Here is a 15,839-nt window from a genome sequence, read left to right as displayed (position 1 = left end):
TTGGTCATTTAATGCGATGAAATCTGTCACCTTGTGAGTAATCCCTTTTAAATTCGGTGCTGCCTATGGGGAAGTTTCTTCTTAAATGTGGTGGTCATCAAGAACTTAGTCTTGCTGGTGGTGGTTTATGTCGCTGATCTTTCTCAGACACAGTAGTAATTTCAGACGTGCACATGGCACTTTGACTTCTTTCGCCATACGTCATGCTAGCGTTGTGTCCAGTCCGAATCAGCAGCTGCAGTAGCAGCATATGTGCTAAACGTAGCGTTTCAAACAGAGGGTGACTGGTATATATATTTAGGCAGACATGAGAAAAAATTCTGCGGTTTTTTTTAACATTAAGGCATGTAAACATGTTCTAGTACAGGAGTGGCCAACCAGTTAGGTATAAAGAGCCACAAAAAAAACACACCATAGCAAAAAGCCACACAACACATGCATGTCCACACTACAACAGCAACAGTGTCTTCCAGATCTAATGACAGTCATAATACATAGCAGTTTTCATAGTTTTTTCTCACTTAGATTGACTCAGTGGGAAACCTGACAGTCTGTTATCCACAATCCTTTTCAGGTCTTGCTTGAACTCGGTTGTGGCCACTCGAAGCAACTCTCTCACTCATTTGTCACTAAAGGGGCTTTCAAACAGTCGGATTCAGCAGTGAAAGGGTTAACGAGGAAGGTGATCTGTGGCCGCTGTTTTTCCTCAGGTTGCAGAATCTGTCCTCAAAACTCTGCTGCATTATTTTCCATTTTAAAATAATTGGCAAATGTATTGGCAGATGCATTCAAATGTGTTTTTTTTTTACTTATCTGAAATACTGTATGTTTCAGAAAAGTTAAAAACAACAATCAACCAATGACACAGCCCCCAGCCACACAGTAAGAGCCTCACAGGAGCAGGCAAAGAGCCGCATACGGCTCAAGAGCCATAGGTTCGCCACCCCTGTTCTAGTAGAAACCCACAATACAAGTATGAACCTAAAAACTGGCAAAATATGGGACCTTTAACCTTTTTTTTCACTAGCCAAAATACGCATATAGTGTTTTTTTGTTTTTTTTATTGTTCCCAATATTGAGGGAGTGTATGCAGCCACCTGTAGAAAGCATCTTTTTGCAGAGCTCTTGTCACTGTGTCTCCTTTTCAGGCAACTTTCACAACAAAGAAAGAAAAGCCCATTTGTGGGAGCAGATCGGCTAGACACTGAATGTTGCTGGTGAGTGTTCTGCTTTTATTACCCTACGCGTTGTAAGCTTGTTGTTGCTGTGTAGTCAGCCCTTAGTTCCATTGCCAGACCTATGTCCACAGTGCTTTAGTCAAAGGACATGCCTCGTGGCCCGCCTTATTCTGCCTCTGATTGGCTTACCCTGGTATTCTTACCCTAACCCTAAATAATCCCTATTCCCTTTGCCTAAACCTAACTACATCGACCATTCTAGCAGATATGATTAGGCTCTTCCGGAAAGAAAACGTTCTAGCTTGTTTGTATTTCTTTAAACCAATCACAATCGCCTTGGGCGGTACTAAGCCCCGGACCTTGCAAAATAGATAGCGGAAGAGGAGGAGAATGCCAGCTAAAATAGGCGACCAATGGAAGGCTTTATCCCAACAGGCTACATCCAGTGAGTCAGACTAACAACGTAGCGTAAAGTTAGCTACCTAGCTAAATAATGTCATCATAGAAAAAAAATCCTAGGTGCAGCCAGTGCTTTTTGATGAAGAGCTGGGATGAAGCGCTCCCCATCACTTTTCTGCCAGAGAAAAACAATATGGACACAGGCCCTAAGAGTAACATACAATTAACTAGAAATAATGGAATAAAATAGCTAGAAGTAGGCTAATGGCTAAACAGTTTGTTAGCAAAAAAGTAAAGGACATTGGTTGCAATAGAAAAGAAATGTATTGTTGAACTAGTTAAAAGTAATTAATCAATGGTTGAAATTGTTAGCTAAGAGTAATGATAAAGTTGGCTTAAAGTAATGGATAGATGGTTGAAATAGTTAGCTAATAGTATAAATGGTTGAAACAGACACCCAAATATAACGGATAAATGATTGAAAGTAATGGCTAAAACAGGGGTACCCGGATAGCTCAGATGGTAGAGCGGGTACCCATTAGAGGATGGATTCTGCCAAATATTTAGAAATGAGGTTCGGGCCGGGCTTGGTCACATCAGCGCGATAAGGCATTGAACATTTTAAATTTAAAACAGCTTATTATGTAGGTAGCCAATGGGCCTGTTTCACTTGATGCAAAGGTTCGTTTTTGTGATTAAAATAAATTAAAAATATTACCCTAACATCAGTCTTCCTTGTTGCCTCGTGTGCGCTGATGCGCTCATCTGTTGACATTTCCGAATGCCTTCCTAGAGTTGCTTAATAAAAGCAGGCTTTCCACACAAACAAACGTACATGTGTCATTACTGAACTGTGTCGGGCTCGGACATAAATATCTTAATGCCTGTCGGGCTCGGGTCGGGTTCGGTTACTGCTTTGTCGGATGCGGGCCGGGCTCGGACAGAAAAATGCGGCCCGATCCACACTCTAGTACCCATATATAGAGGTTTACTCCTCAATGAAGCGGGCCAGGGTTCCAACCTGCGGCCCTTTGCTGCATGTCATTCCCCCTCTCTCTCCCCTTACACGTCTTCAGTTGTCTTGTCAAAAATAAAGGCCGAAAATGGCCCCCAAAAAAATAAAAAGAATAAACAGTGGAATTAGTTAGCTAAAAGTAACCGTTGAAAAGGCTAAAAATAAAGGAAAACATTGAAATTTCCAGCTTCTGTCAAATCAAGTTATAGTTATACTGTCAAGTTATAGTATGAATGCAAACTCGATGAAACCAACCTAAGAATTGATAATTAAATTGTACGAAAAGAAAAATTTTGTAACTACGTATATCCACTTTTACATTAAATAACATCCACACTAAAGAATTTGTACTTGTAATACTAGTATTGTGGATGAAGGGGTAGGGCTCATCTGATAGAGCTGTAGGGAAAAAAGGTTGGGAACCATGGCTAAATACCACTTTCGAGTTGTATTTCGAAGATATTTTAGGCTTTCCTATGTTGCATTTTTAGCCTGATCAAATGTGAAGAATTGCCAAGAACCAAGCTTTTATTAGAATTCTATACTAAATACTCCAAAAGTACCTCCTGGATCTATGATGAGGGTGGTACCTCATTGTTCTGTCAGGAGAGACTTGTCACTTTGAATTAAGTCTTGCAACTTTCAGTGGCACAGCATTCAGTGTGATCTTTATTTTTAGCTCAATGCACATATCAGCACTGTACTGCGCAAGCACTGACACTCTCATGCTCTCATTCACAAGAATCTCTTCATTGTGTGTGAGAGAGAGAGAGAGAGAGAGAGGGAGAGTGTGTGCGCACACAAGGAGGCAGGTCTTGGCTAAAGTTTATTAACTTTCTCTTAGCCAATGGGGCTCCATGTGCGTTTTTCCTGCTGACCAATGGTACAGATTGAGAGGCAGGAGGTGGGTGTTGCTTAGCAACTGCAGGTAGAATCTCAGATCATGTCGGACCCGTTGTTTTATCTTGCCTCCCTGAGAGACATTACATGCCATGTGTTGTGATTTGTTAGTAAAAAAACACCTCTGTGCACATGCGTCACAAAGTCGTTAACTCTATTTTTGTATTGTTAAACAAAGATTGCAGTGACTTTAATAGCATTTCGCCCTTAAGTCAGAGCACTTTTAATTGATTTTTATTATGTTACAACATGTAGCCATCTTATTTTCATCACCAAATCACTGGAGCACATACAAGTGAATTTTGATTTTATTGTTTTATTTTTTTTGCTCTTGATTGCAGAGATAATAACCTTTATTGAACCTCATGCATACTCGGAGATGAGTGGTTATAAACACAACAGACGGGGCTGCTAAAAACAACGATTTTACATGTAGATGAAACATCAGCATTTGCTTTTGAAGCAACATTTAACCTGCCACACCCCCAGATACCATCACGCTAACACACAAAGCACTGATGCAAATAATTATGATTCTTTATTATAATTGTGATTCAAGAAACATTGAGTGTTGACCTAAATGTAATTGGGAGCATGTTTTGGTAATGTCAGTGTTTGAAAAGAGCTGGTTACGCTTTACTTGAAGGTATCTACATAAGAATGACATGACACTGTCATGAACGTGTCATAAACATTATAAACAAGTCATAAATGTTTATGACATAACGCTTCTGTCATTACGTGTCATGTTTTTGTCATGACAAGTTAGGGTTAGAGTTAGAGTTAGGGTTAGGGTTCATGTGTTCATGACAGTGTCATGTCACTTTTATGTAGATACCTTCAAGTAAAGTGTTACCAAAGAGCCTTTGTATTTGTGAATGGTCATGAATAGAGACTACCACACACAAATTTAAGCATGCAATTCTTTCTACAATGTTCATGACTCCCACAAGGCAGCACATCACAGCTGTGAACTTTTCGCCCCGGCTACATTTGTAGATGACCTGATACTTTAAAGCAGTATGTTACAGTGGAACAACTTGTGGAGAGCTGACCACCAGTACTGTCTGTCTTCTTACCACTAATAGTGTTGCTTATTGTCTTTGCTTTTACTTGTAAGCCTAAAAGTATATGTAAATGTCACCTACGTCGTCAGCTTACTGTGTCTCATGTTGATGTGCAAACGCTTTAAATATTTTTAATTTAAATAATTACATTTTTTTATGCTCCTCTGCTCTTCTTTTTGGGGGAACACTGATGCATTTGTGGATCGTTCAATTGAATAAAAAATGATTAAAAAGAAAAATCTGAAAATTCAACGTATTTTGATTTTCAGTCGAAAAATACAGCATCATCAACAAGGCAAAGAGTTGCTTTTGCTCATCGTCCCGTCCCGTGATGCTTGATGCAAATATTTAAATGGGGGTTATGGAAATTCCTGGGATGCATGTAAAGCAGTGCTGAGAAGATTGCTGTTGACGCCATGTACGTTTTGTGTCCAGTGCATCTGACAGTGGGAAGCAAATGATTTGACATACTATAAGTATAAAATAAAATTAGCTTTATGGTCCATACAATTGGAGCACATTTTTGGGAGATACTTCGAATCGAAAGACAGTCAGACATAGTAATTCTGGATAAGGTAAGCCTTGATAAGTTACACTTTTACAGAGATAAAAACTAGTGATGAACCGATAGGTCGATTAGAAAATCAATCTGCAACAATTTTGATTATCTGTTAATCATTTTAGTTGTTTATCGTCTGGGGTTTTGGACAGGACATTTGAAGAGGTCATCTTGGGCTTTTTGTGAGAGCCCAAGATGATTGTGATGGGCATTTTTTTTTTTTAAAGATTAGTTTTTTGGGGCTTTTCCCTTTATTACATAGAGACAGCAGATAGGCATGAAAGGGGGAGAGAGATGGGGGATGGAACGCAGCAAAGGGCAGCAGGTCAGATTCAAACCCGCGCCGCTGCAGGACTCAGCCCCATGATGGGCATTTTTTAACTATTAAATTGAACAGATTAACAGATTAATTGACAATGAAAATAATCGCTAGTCCAGGAGCAGGTTTTGAATAAGTACTGGCAGCCTCAGATGATTTAGCCATTTTTAAAATGAATGCCTGCTGTGGCTGTGTAAATAAAAAGATTACAAAGAAGTTTGTTGTTGGTTGGTTGATTTTGAAAAAATTAGACCCTGTTAATCTGACAAAAAAAAAACATCCATCCTCAAAGGACATTATGTGTATACTGTCTGTCACATACAGAAAGGATGAGACATCAGAGAAAACTAGATGGCGCACTGTTTTTTATTCTCAGTCGAAAGTTACCCAACAGATTATTTTGCAGAAAGGTATCTGATTGATCGGTTTGTTTGACATCCTCGCATTTTGTTTTCAGGAATGTTTCATGTTAGAATCTCCCTCTTTATTTTACTCAGCAAACAAATTTTGTGAGGAAACATTGTGACAGCAAATACCTGGTTCCCTTTATCAATACACAGCGGACTGTTGACAGGACCTTGAGCAGTGGTTATAGTGGGGGGATGGGTGAGATTTACAGTTTCCTTTACCAGGTAATGTCTCCTGTTGTGAAACAATGTGACAGAAAATCAGTACAGCTGTGATGGCTCAGCAGTGTTCTTTGCCCCTCTACATTCTCCTCCAGGAGCTTATCCGATGCCCACCTCAAATGTACTGTATGTAGCCTGTGGATGACTCATCCTCAGGAGAATGAGCTGTATGGTGCAGGTAGCCTTGCAAATAAACATTTCACGATTTGCAGAGTCTACTGGAGTACTTTGCTCACTTACACTCTGAACGCATCAACCCTGTTAAACCAATTCTTTTTTATACTGTCTGTAAGGAAACAGGGTGTAAAATATCCTCCTGTGTTAATGTGTCCCTTCTGTGTGTAATGACTATATTGCTTAAACACACAGCAATGAGACATCACTTAATGCTTTAGTCATTTTGTTTATTGAAACAGCAAATTTGTCATCATTGCAGCAATTGCCATGGAGACAGGGTTGAGTCCCAAACCTACTGGTATTAAACAGTGCATGAGTGTATGCTCATTACCCTTTACCGCAACTTCCAGGAAACACTGCACACTGAGTGTATGGGTGACTCCACCTCTTGAGGATGGTTAGGGAATATGCGGACATTCAAATGATATTTGTTTCCCGGCAGACTTTCACACCTCTTCCCCGTAAATCCTCCCTTGTTCTTCATTCAGTTTGCAGCATCCTGTAGTTCTTTCGGCTTTGCTTGTGCTGTTTATATCATAAAGTTTGTCACTAATGGGGGGGATTTTTCCACCCAGATGACAATGTAGCTGAAGTGGTGCTTGTATGTATAAGAGCTATGTCTTAAATTAGACTTTTTTAATCCCTGTGGCAGTGGGCCTGGGGACGAACTCTATACCCAGCATGCGCATCTTCAGAGGCAAGTAATATGAGTAGTTTTCTGTCACAGATTGCATATGTCTACGGGTTATGACCATGGAAGGGTGGTTGCTACCTTTAAACTTCTAAAATGATTTCATTACTTTTAGAGACAGGTGGTACAATCATCCAGTAATGTGCAATAAAAGAAAATATGAGAAGAAGAATAATGTTTTGTGTAGTAGCAAAAATGTTTTCATCTGCTTTCCTATGCTACTATCTCGTGACTCTCAGCTTTATCCTGCGACCCCTTTGAAGGGTTTTCGACCCGCAGGCTGTTTTGACTGAGTACCTACTCTCTGTGGGGCAACAGTGCTAAACACCAAGCAACCAGGCTGTCCACTTAGTAAAACATGTAAAGCTCGCACACAGGGCGGTGTAGGCGACTGCCTGCTTGTGCGCTGGGGTGTGGCAAAGTTTATGTGTCAGTAGCGAGCAGTCCACCTGCAGGGGAAAGTGTAACCGCAACACAGCACCTCAGGCCCCTTATCCATCCTGACATCTTTTTTATTTTCCAATTGAACAACTTTGTATTCAGGCCTAGTCTATCTGTTTCAAATAAAGTTAGAGCCACTACACATCCATGTTACGCCCATACAGGTGTTTTCACTTGTTTTGCCTGATTAGACCTCCTCTCAGGACTGTGAGGGTGTGAACAGGCTGTGCTTGATTCACATCTGCATTACTTTCTTGTTAGTTGTGTTGCACCTGTTAAGGTACATCAACTTAAAGAGCCCCTATTATACTCCTTTTCAGCATCATATTTGTACTCTTGGGGTCTACTAGAATAGGTTTACATGCTTTGATGTTCAAAAAACATTATGTTTCTCATACTGCCTATTGCTGAAGCTCCTCTGCCTGAAACACTCCGGGCCAGATGTATTAACACTTTTGTGTCCACTTCAGGCGTATTTGTTTCGCAACGTGCACGTAAAAGCATGGCGAGGTATGTACAAACAGGCTGCACTGAGGTAAAAACGCAGACTGTCTGTCGCGGGAACTGAAAATGGCAAATTGCGCTTTTCAGTGTCATACATATGCATTCATGGGAGGGTCAAGGGAAAAGTGGGAGTTTCCCATAAGAGATGGGAGGGGAAGCGTAAAGTGTGCCTAATTATGTATTCCGCGGCATGTATAAAAAACGCCCGTGAAAGCACGCCTCTACTTTGCGGTTAAAATTCTCCGCCTCTTAAAAGCAGGTGTAAACCTGGATGCGGGTTTCCTCACATATGCCTCCTGGTGAAATGGCAGCAGTAATCCGAGCAAGACGAAGACAGGCCAAGGAGACGAGCTGTAAGGATTTTTGCCACAAAGCGCTGATAACGCTACATTCGCAAATGTATGTACATCTGGCCCTCTGTCTTAGCTCTTGACCCACCTTCAAGAAAAGCCCAGTCTGCACTGATTGGTCAGCTGGCCAACTCTGTTGTGATTGGTCAACCAAATTCAAACAAGCCACTGGGCGGGCTATGCTTTTTCAGGCAGCATCTATGAGCAGAAAATATGAAAAACTGGGCTGGCATTCTCAATCAGTGACATCACTAACTGAGGAATTTCATTCAAACATTAATGTGCGCAAGGCGTTTTTAGGCATTTGAGCCATTTGGAGTAAAATGTGTTTTTCTTTGTACTTTTACTATACATCTATTACATACACAAAAACTATATCACACAATATATATCATTCTTATTAGTACTGTATGTCTAAATAGTTTGGCTTTTATAAGTTGTATGTATAGCATTTTACAATCAATAAATCTATCTGAATGACCCTCTGATGTGGTATTGATAACTTTGAAAATGGAAATTTTCTGTTAGCTCTGATAGCTCCTAGTTCATAGCTGACATAAAAAAAGAAGTCCAAACCTATTTTAGTTTTTTTTTTTTTTAAATGTGTTACAAGTTTTTGTTGACTAGGGTTTCGTTGTTCATAAACATGTTAAAATGCAAAGCGTGCTTTGTGGTGCCAGCTAGCTTGCTGCTTCTGGAACCGCCAATAATCGCAAAACAACCAAATTGTCAGTTTCTAGTGTTAACAAGAAATATTTTTCTTCTGCAAAGTAGTTGTATGTAAACAGAACTAGTAACTTTATTTGAGCCATTTACATTTTTTTGCCTACTAATGTCACTTTCTATGCAAATAAAATTTAGATCTCTCTCTCATGACAACTTGGTTTTAAAAGATATATAAAAGTATTATCTTATTTTTTTATTATTATTATTATTATTATTATTATTATTATTATTATTATTATTTTAATTCGTAGTGTTCTGTGTGGGTTTATTTATATATGTTTATACATATCTTCTTGTATGCTTATTTAGCGTGGAAAAATATGAAAACCAATACAGTAAAGATATTATTAAACTTTTGAATGCCCTTCAATGACAGTTTTGTAAGTCCTTTAATGATATAATAAAAATGTAATAATAGTGATATTACACTGCTGAAAGCATTTGACAGCGTCTTCTCAGAATTTGGCAACCCCTTTGGCATTACTATTGATTAAATGACACTTAATCACAACAATCAAACAATCATGAAGTTAAATTTATGATCATGTCAGTTTTCATGAGTTTCCAACTTATGCACACCTTTTTAAATAAAGTGTTACCAATGGATATTATAGTAGCTATATGTGGGCTGGATTTCTGCAGTTCAAACATAATTACATTTTCTCCTGCCCACCATAGCCTTTAATTTAAAAAACCTGCAAAAAAAACATTGCACCTGCTTTGTAGAGATGAAAAAAGTTCCACTTAAAATCTGTCTTTACAGAGTGTGTGAACTTTAAGAAATCAGGCGCAACCAACCACACTTTTCATATCTCCTCCCACCTTCTGTGTGTTCCTCCCTCAAATGAATGTGGGACGGAGGGAGGCTGACACAGAGAGGGCTTCTCATCAGATGACAGGAATCTGCACTTCCAGGCCGAAGTAGCTGGTTGATAAATAACACGTGTGGCTTGGGGCGCACATCACGTCTCAAAGACTCAAAATGTGGCCCTCAGTCTTTGTCTCTCTGACATACATACTGTACACAGCCACACTCACTCTCTTTCATACATACTATACACACAAACACAAAAACTAGGTCTCTCTTTCTCACACTTTTTTCCCTCTCTCTCTCTCTCTCTCTCTCTCTCTCTCTCTCTCTCTCTCTCTCTCTCTCTCTCTCTCTCTCTCTCTCTCTCTCTCTCTCTCTCGCTCGCTCTCTCCCATGATTAAAAAACAATATCCAGCTTATAACTGCAAGTTAGTCAGACGCCCACACTCATTTGCAGTGAAAGGCAAATGACCCTGGTGATGAGTCATTGCATTCACTCAGAGACTTGCTTTATTCAACACGCTGAAATCTCTTAAGGCAGAGTGAAGTAGTGGTTCTGGCCATTGTGAGCCCAGGTGTGCTTTGACGGGGTTTTTTAAATGTAAAAAAAATAAATAGTCAAGCTAAAATAGCTCATAACGTCATTGAAATCCTGTGAAATCAAACTATGTTTTCACAGCCACACACTCATACGTTGCAATTAAGAAGGGCTCCCTTCTCTTCTGATAATACTGGGCTTTATATAACATTTCCAGCCAATCAATAATTATATGTTACTCAGAAATTAGTTTCTTGGGTAAATGTGTCATTATAATGAAAAGAATCAAGACTGGCAGGAATAATAAATGTGCTCTCTCAGGCAGCTAAAACTGCTGTGATAATAATAATGTGACAATGGCAGCTGTATTTTATTCATTAAGCATTTCATTGCATGTACAGTAAAAGTAAAATTCTGAACGCAGTGCTGCATTTCTTCTTTTCCTCAACCAGGAATCCCCAATAACTACAGCAAATGTATGAGCCAGATTTATAAATCTCATTTTCTCAATGAAGACTTGATTGTCACCCGTCATTTAATTAGAGGATATTGTTCACGATTTGGACAAATACACTGAAATAAACATCAAGACATCTACAACTGCAGTAATGCATATGTCAAAATATTATAATTAGAGCTGAAATGATTAGTCTTTGGATTAGTCGATTGACAGAAAATGGACCTGAAATATTTCTTTGTTAAATTGGTTTTATATTTAATATATATTTCACAAGCTATTAATAAGATAAGTCAGCAAATTAATTGATAATGAAATAACTGTTAGTTGCAGCCCTGATTAAAATAGAAAGAAAAAGAATTGTTTTGAAAATTTACAAGATTTCCCACAAAACACCCACTCATTGTGATGTATCAGTGTTTTAGTTTGTACTTGGGTGGACTTATGGAGTTAAATGTGATTCAGGTGTGTGCGTAATTGTGAGTCGTGTCAGAGTGTGTGCGGGCGGTAAGATGACTTTCTTCTTCTTTTTGTTGGCATGGAAAAACTTTCTAAGTAATTAATTTCACAGGAATGTAAAAGATGCAGGCAACAGATGTTTAAACCAAAACGGACAAAGATTTGTCGAGGCGGCAGAGAAATGTGTCCAGTCTGTCTGACCACAGTCTGTACAAGACTCTTTGCTTAAAAAACCTGAATGAACCTGAGACTCATTTTTGGGCATTAGGCCTGAGGGCTGCAAGTGTTATCTGGCTGCATCAAGTTTACTTTGTTTAAGAAAAGAAAGAATAGTGGAGTGTAGGGGGGAGGGAGTGTAACGGGAGTCTTTAACAGGGAGTAAAAGGGACTGAAAGGATTTTGATCCAGTGATATTATATATCTGTCCTGGTCAGGGCAGACAAAAGCACACAGCAAACCACCAGAGAGAGAGCAAAGCATGTCATCTGAATAGTATGTCTTCTTTGCAGTGTTGTACATCCAAAGGCTTTGTGTGCCTGAATTTGGCTGGTAGAAGGCACAAAGGAGGCAGTTTGTTCGCCCCTGACAAGTGTGCTTTTATTTGCGGTGGCCCTTTGATGTATAGAGAAACTTTGGCTGGGATATCCCTCGCAGACAAATGCACGAGAAATCCCACTCCTTTGTATTATCCTTAACAATTCCCACACCATTCACTGCAAAGCTTTTATTCCCTTTAAGACCGTTATTTTAAACTTTGTGCCTACTGTCTGTCTGTCAACTTAAATGGGGAATCGTGTTTGACTTTTTTGTACAGAGGAGGGGGGGGGGGAAGTTGGGGGCAGGCAGTTCAGATATGAAAAACATCACCTGACCATGTGACATTGTTTATCAAGAAATGTTGGTGTTTATAACAGACAGTAAAGAGGTGTAAAAATGTGAAAACACATGATAACTAGAAAGGCACTGGGAGATCACTGACCTAGGGCCATGACCTATTTCGCAAATTTGACAAAAGTGAAAAATAATTTGCAGATCTGCCCCGTGATTCGCATCCGCTCCAAAAGTTAATGGGTTCTTTCTTGTCCCATGCTACACCCTTCCACCAAGTTTCATGAAAATCAGGCCAGTAGTTTTTCCGTAATCCTGCTGACAGACAAATCAAACTGAAAACATAACCTCCTTGGCGGAGGTAATAACCGTCTCACCACAATGTCTAGTTAGTAGCGGATTATTCTGTTTTAACTTTCTAGAATAATATACAGTAAGGTTCATATGCATTTTAAAAGAAAAATCAAATATAATTGGGAGTTGAGAAAACAATCTCACCAAAGAATCTATTTAGTACCTATCCTGGTGCGCTCAAATTTCCATGGGGCAAACTCTATCTGCCGATGAAGATCACGTGATATGATCGAAAGCTCCGGAACAGCTACTAAATTGACCTTGTGTGTGTGTTTTATGTTTGCACCATGAAGTAGCACTTTTATTTTGTTGTATGTACTTACAATGACAAAGTCAATTGTGATTCTGATTCTTGTGTTGAGATTGTTTTCGCCACTGCTGTTTCCCCGTCGAGAATGAGCTTTGAAGTTTAAGTATGTGTTACATGAGGATTTTTCCATCGTGTATGAGTGTAACTACAAACATACCCTTTATTAAAACCAGTAATTTAACCAGACAAGAGAAAGAGAAAGTTCATACGCTAACACCTGGGAGCTGCCCAGTATACGTCTACAGTCTTACACTGTCGGGACTTCAGTGACTTTGTGCAGCAGCACTTTGACGGTTGCTGGCAGAGATGCAGAGCACAGTGTTGCTTCCCTACGCAGCTTTCGTCAGTGAGTCCAGGGATTTCGACCGGCAGCCTCCAAGTCACGAGCCTCCACCTCCTCTGCAGGCTGCTCCTACTGTCTTTTATATCAGACGACCAATAAAATAGCTAAAACTCTTGACCCGTCCATTCCTGGGCGCCCACAAGTGCTTAAGCAGATAAAGATTATATCCATCACATTCTATGGGGGTCAGAAAATCAGGCTTTTACATAAAAACATTGAAAAAGCTGTTTGGTTTTAAAGCTTGAGTAACACTGATATGAGTTTTGCAGGGTTGCTGACCTTGTCTGACTGTGTATTTTTAAGTTGGCTTACACTGGATTTAACTGCAAAGTATTTACATGGTTAGTGGTTATATTGGAAAGATATACACTAACTATTCTGACAAACTAAGGAAGCCTGTATTTGCTCATTCGAAGTAAAAGATGTTTGTGGGCTCAATGTCCAATTCAGAAATCCATCACAAGGTTGACAGCGGTGTGTTTCTTCCATCCACATCACTGGTGTCAGACTGAATCACACAAAGTGAATATCTGAACTCGCAATCTACCACCTACCTACTCAGTATGCATGCAGTATTGCTGTGAAATGGTTTCCATACATCTGCAAGCTATAAAAATCACCACGCTCTTGGTATTGTACTGGTGTGGTGACCACAACCGACCGTAATGATTACGGTATGTCTGACTTCTCGAAGGCATTGTGGCATTCAAATAGAACTATTAATGACCAGAGTCAGCAAATCAATCTGAACCATCGCACTTTAAATGCAGACAGACTTAAATATTATTGTTTCTCCTTTCCTCGTAGAGTTCAGCAGAAAAACTGAGAAGGAGAGACAATCATGAAATGTGAACATCTCTGTCGACGTGTGTTACATATATGTGCTGCATTGAAGGTCAGTGCCTCATACTTTTACTGTGTAATATTTGGCTGATCATTAAGGGGCTACCATTTGCAGAGTTGCCGTGCATGCAAAATTTCAGGTCACTACCACTGGGAACCAATAATGCCTTTGGCTAAGCAACAAGATGCAAATACATCTATTCAAATTTGCACCACTCCATACACATTCAAGCAACAACACAAACACTTGCACACAATCTCATCTCAGTGCACCACGCTGTAGAATTAAAATTCATTCATTTTCGATCATGAATAAGTCCTGGGGCGATGGTTGATTGTTGGAGACAAGCTTGGATCCTTATTTTTGTGTTCACTCTTTTTGTTGTCCAAGAAATGCAACTTATCCAAGATATTCGGGAATATTTTTAGTTTTTACCCTCCTTGTTGTGTACTGTAGTTTGGCAGCCTCTCCGTCCAATGGCAGGTCCAGATTACCCGTCTCACCTAGGCAGTCATAAAGCTAATGGCAGACAGGCAGCTATCAATGCACTTGTATGTCACACCCAAAGCTCCAGATTTCTCCCCTCAGGCACTAAAGACAAAGTTTACATACAGTCAGGTGTTTAACTGGTAAAAGATGGCTAGGTGAAGACGGGTGATACTGTGAGCAGCAAAGCAAGATAGAAACCCTCAATATCATAGCAGCACATTCAGTTCAATTTCAGCCTGCCAAGCCACTGGGGCAACCCAAATATCATCCATCCTGACACTATCCCTCACACTATACATAGAACAGCAAAATTAGCACAAATGCAGCACTCGCCATCAGTGTGAAGTATAGTGGCTGTAGGGCGATTATTTACAGGCTGCATTTGTTTCTGAAGACCTGAGCTCTGAGTCACCGACCGAGCCTGATAATTAATTCCTCACTCCACAGAAATATTATGGAGTTGCATGACAGAATGACAGATGTACAGCAAGAAGCACATTGTCAACAGGGTAACTGGATTAAGCTATTTTGACTGGTTCATTATGAAGACATTTAATGTAAATGATGAAAACTTTATATACATGACAGTTTATTTTTCAGAATCTACACTTTGTTTGACCATTTAAGGGTGAATGCAGAAGACATGTAATCAGAGTATTTGTTGTTTTCTGTCTGCTCTTTGTTTGTCCCAGAGCACAACTTCCTGTAGATACAAGAGGTAGAGTGTGTGTGTGTGTGTGTGTGTGGGGATCTGACGATAAGAGATAACCTGCCATCAGCAGGCCTTCTATTTTTAACCCCAGGTACTAGTAACACATGACGTGGGGCTCTTGTTATCAATATTTATGGAACAAAGATTAAGACAGAGTAATGATACACATACTGGATCCATCCTAGCCTAATAGTTGTCATTACGGCGACAGGGAAGGAAAGTGCTGATAGACTCAAAATTTAAGGCTGGCACTCTACATTTTAGTAATGATTCCAGAGACCAGACAGGGCCCAAATGTAATTAGCAGATGTAAACAGGGAAGTATGATGACTGCAGTGTTAAAATGGCTTTAACAATCATTTTTTAGTGATTAATTTTGTACAGTTGTCACTTGAGAAGGTGGAGCTGGGATTTATTTTCAGGCTTTCATAAACAGATTGTTGGATTAAATCACATAAGATCATATTTTGAAGGCGGCTTTGGAACTAAAGACAATTTCACAAAACAAAGTTATAGTAATAACAAAAAGTGGTAAGAAGCCAACCACTAAAATGCGACTATTGCTGCTATTACTCTTACGTCATACATCTTCTTCGCTCTGTTTATTGACCTAATGAATATCAATGTATATACCAATCTCAGTCTTTCTTTACAAACCACAGAGATCTGTAATGGTACACATTCATCTCCATATTTATCCCACGGTGCAGCCCGTTGGCTACACATTTTAATAACACTC

This window comes from Sander lucioperca, chromosome 3, assembly GCF_008315115.2.
Source record: "Sander lucioperca isolate FBNREF2018 chromosome 3, SLUC_FBN_1.2, whole genome shotgun sequence".
NCBI classification, from domain to species: Eukaryota; Metazoa; Chordata; class Actinopteri; order Perciformes; family Percidae; genus Sander; species Sander lucioperca.
This window is presented reverse-complemented; position numbering follows the sequence as displayed.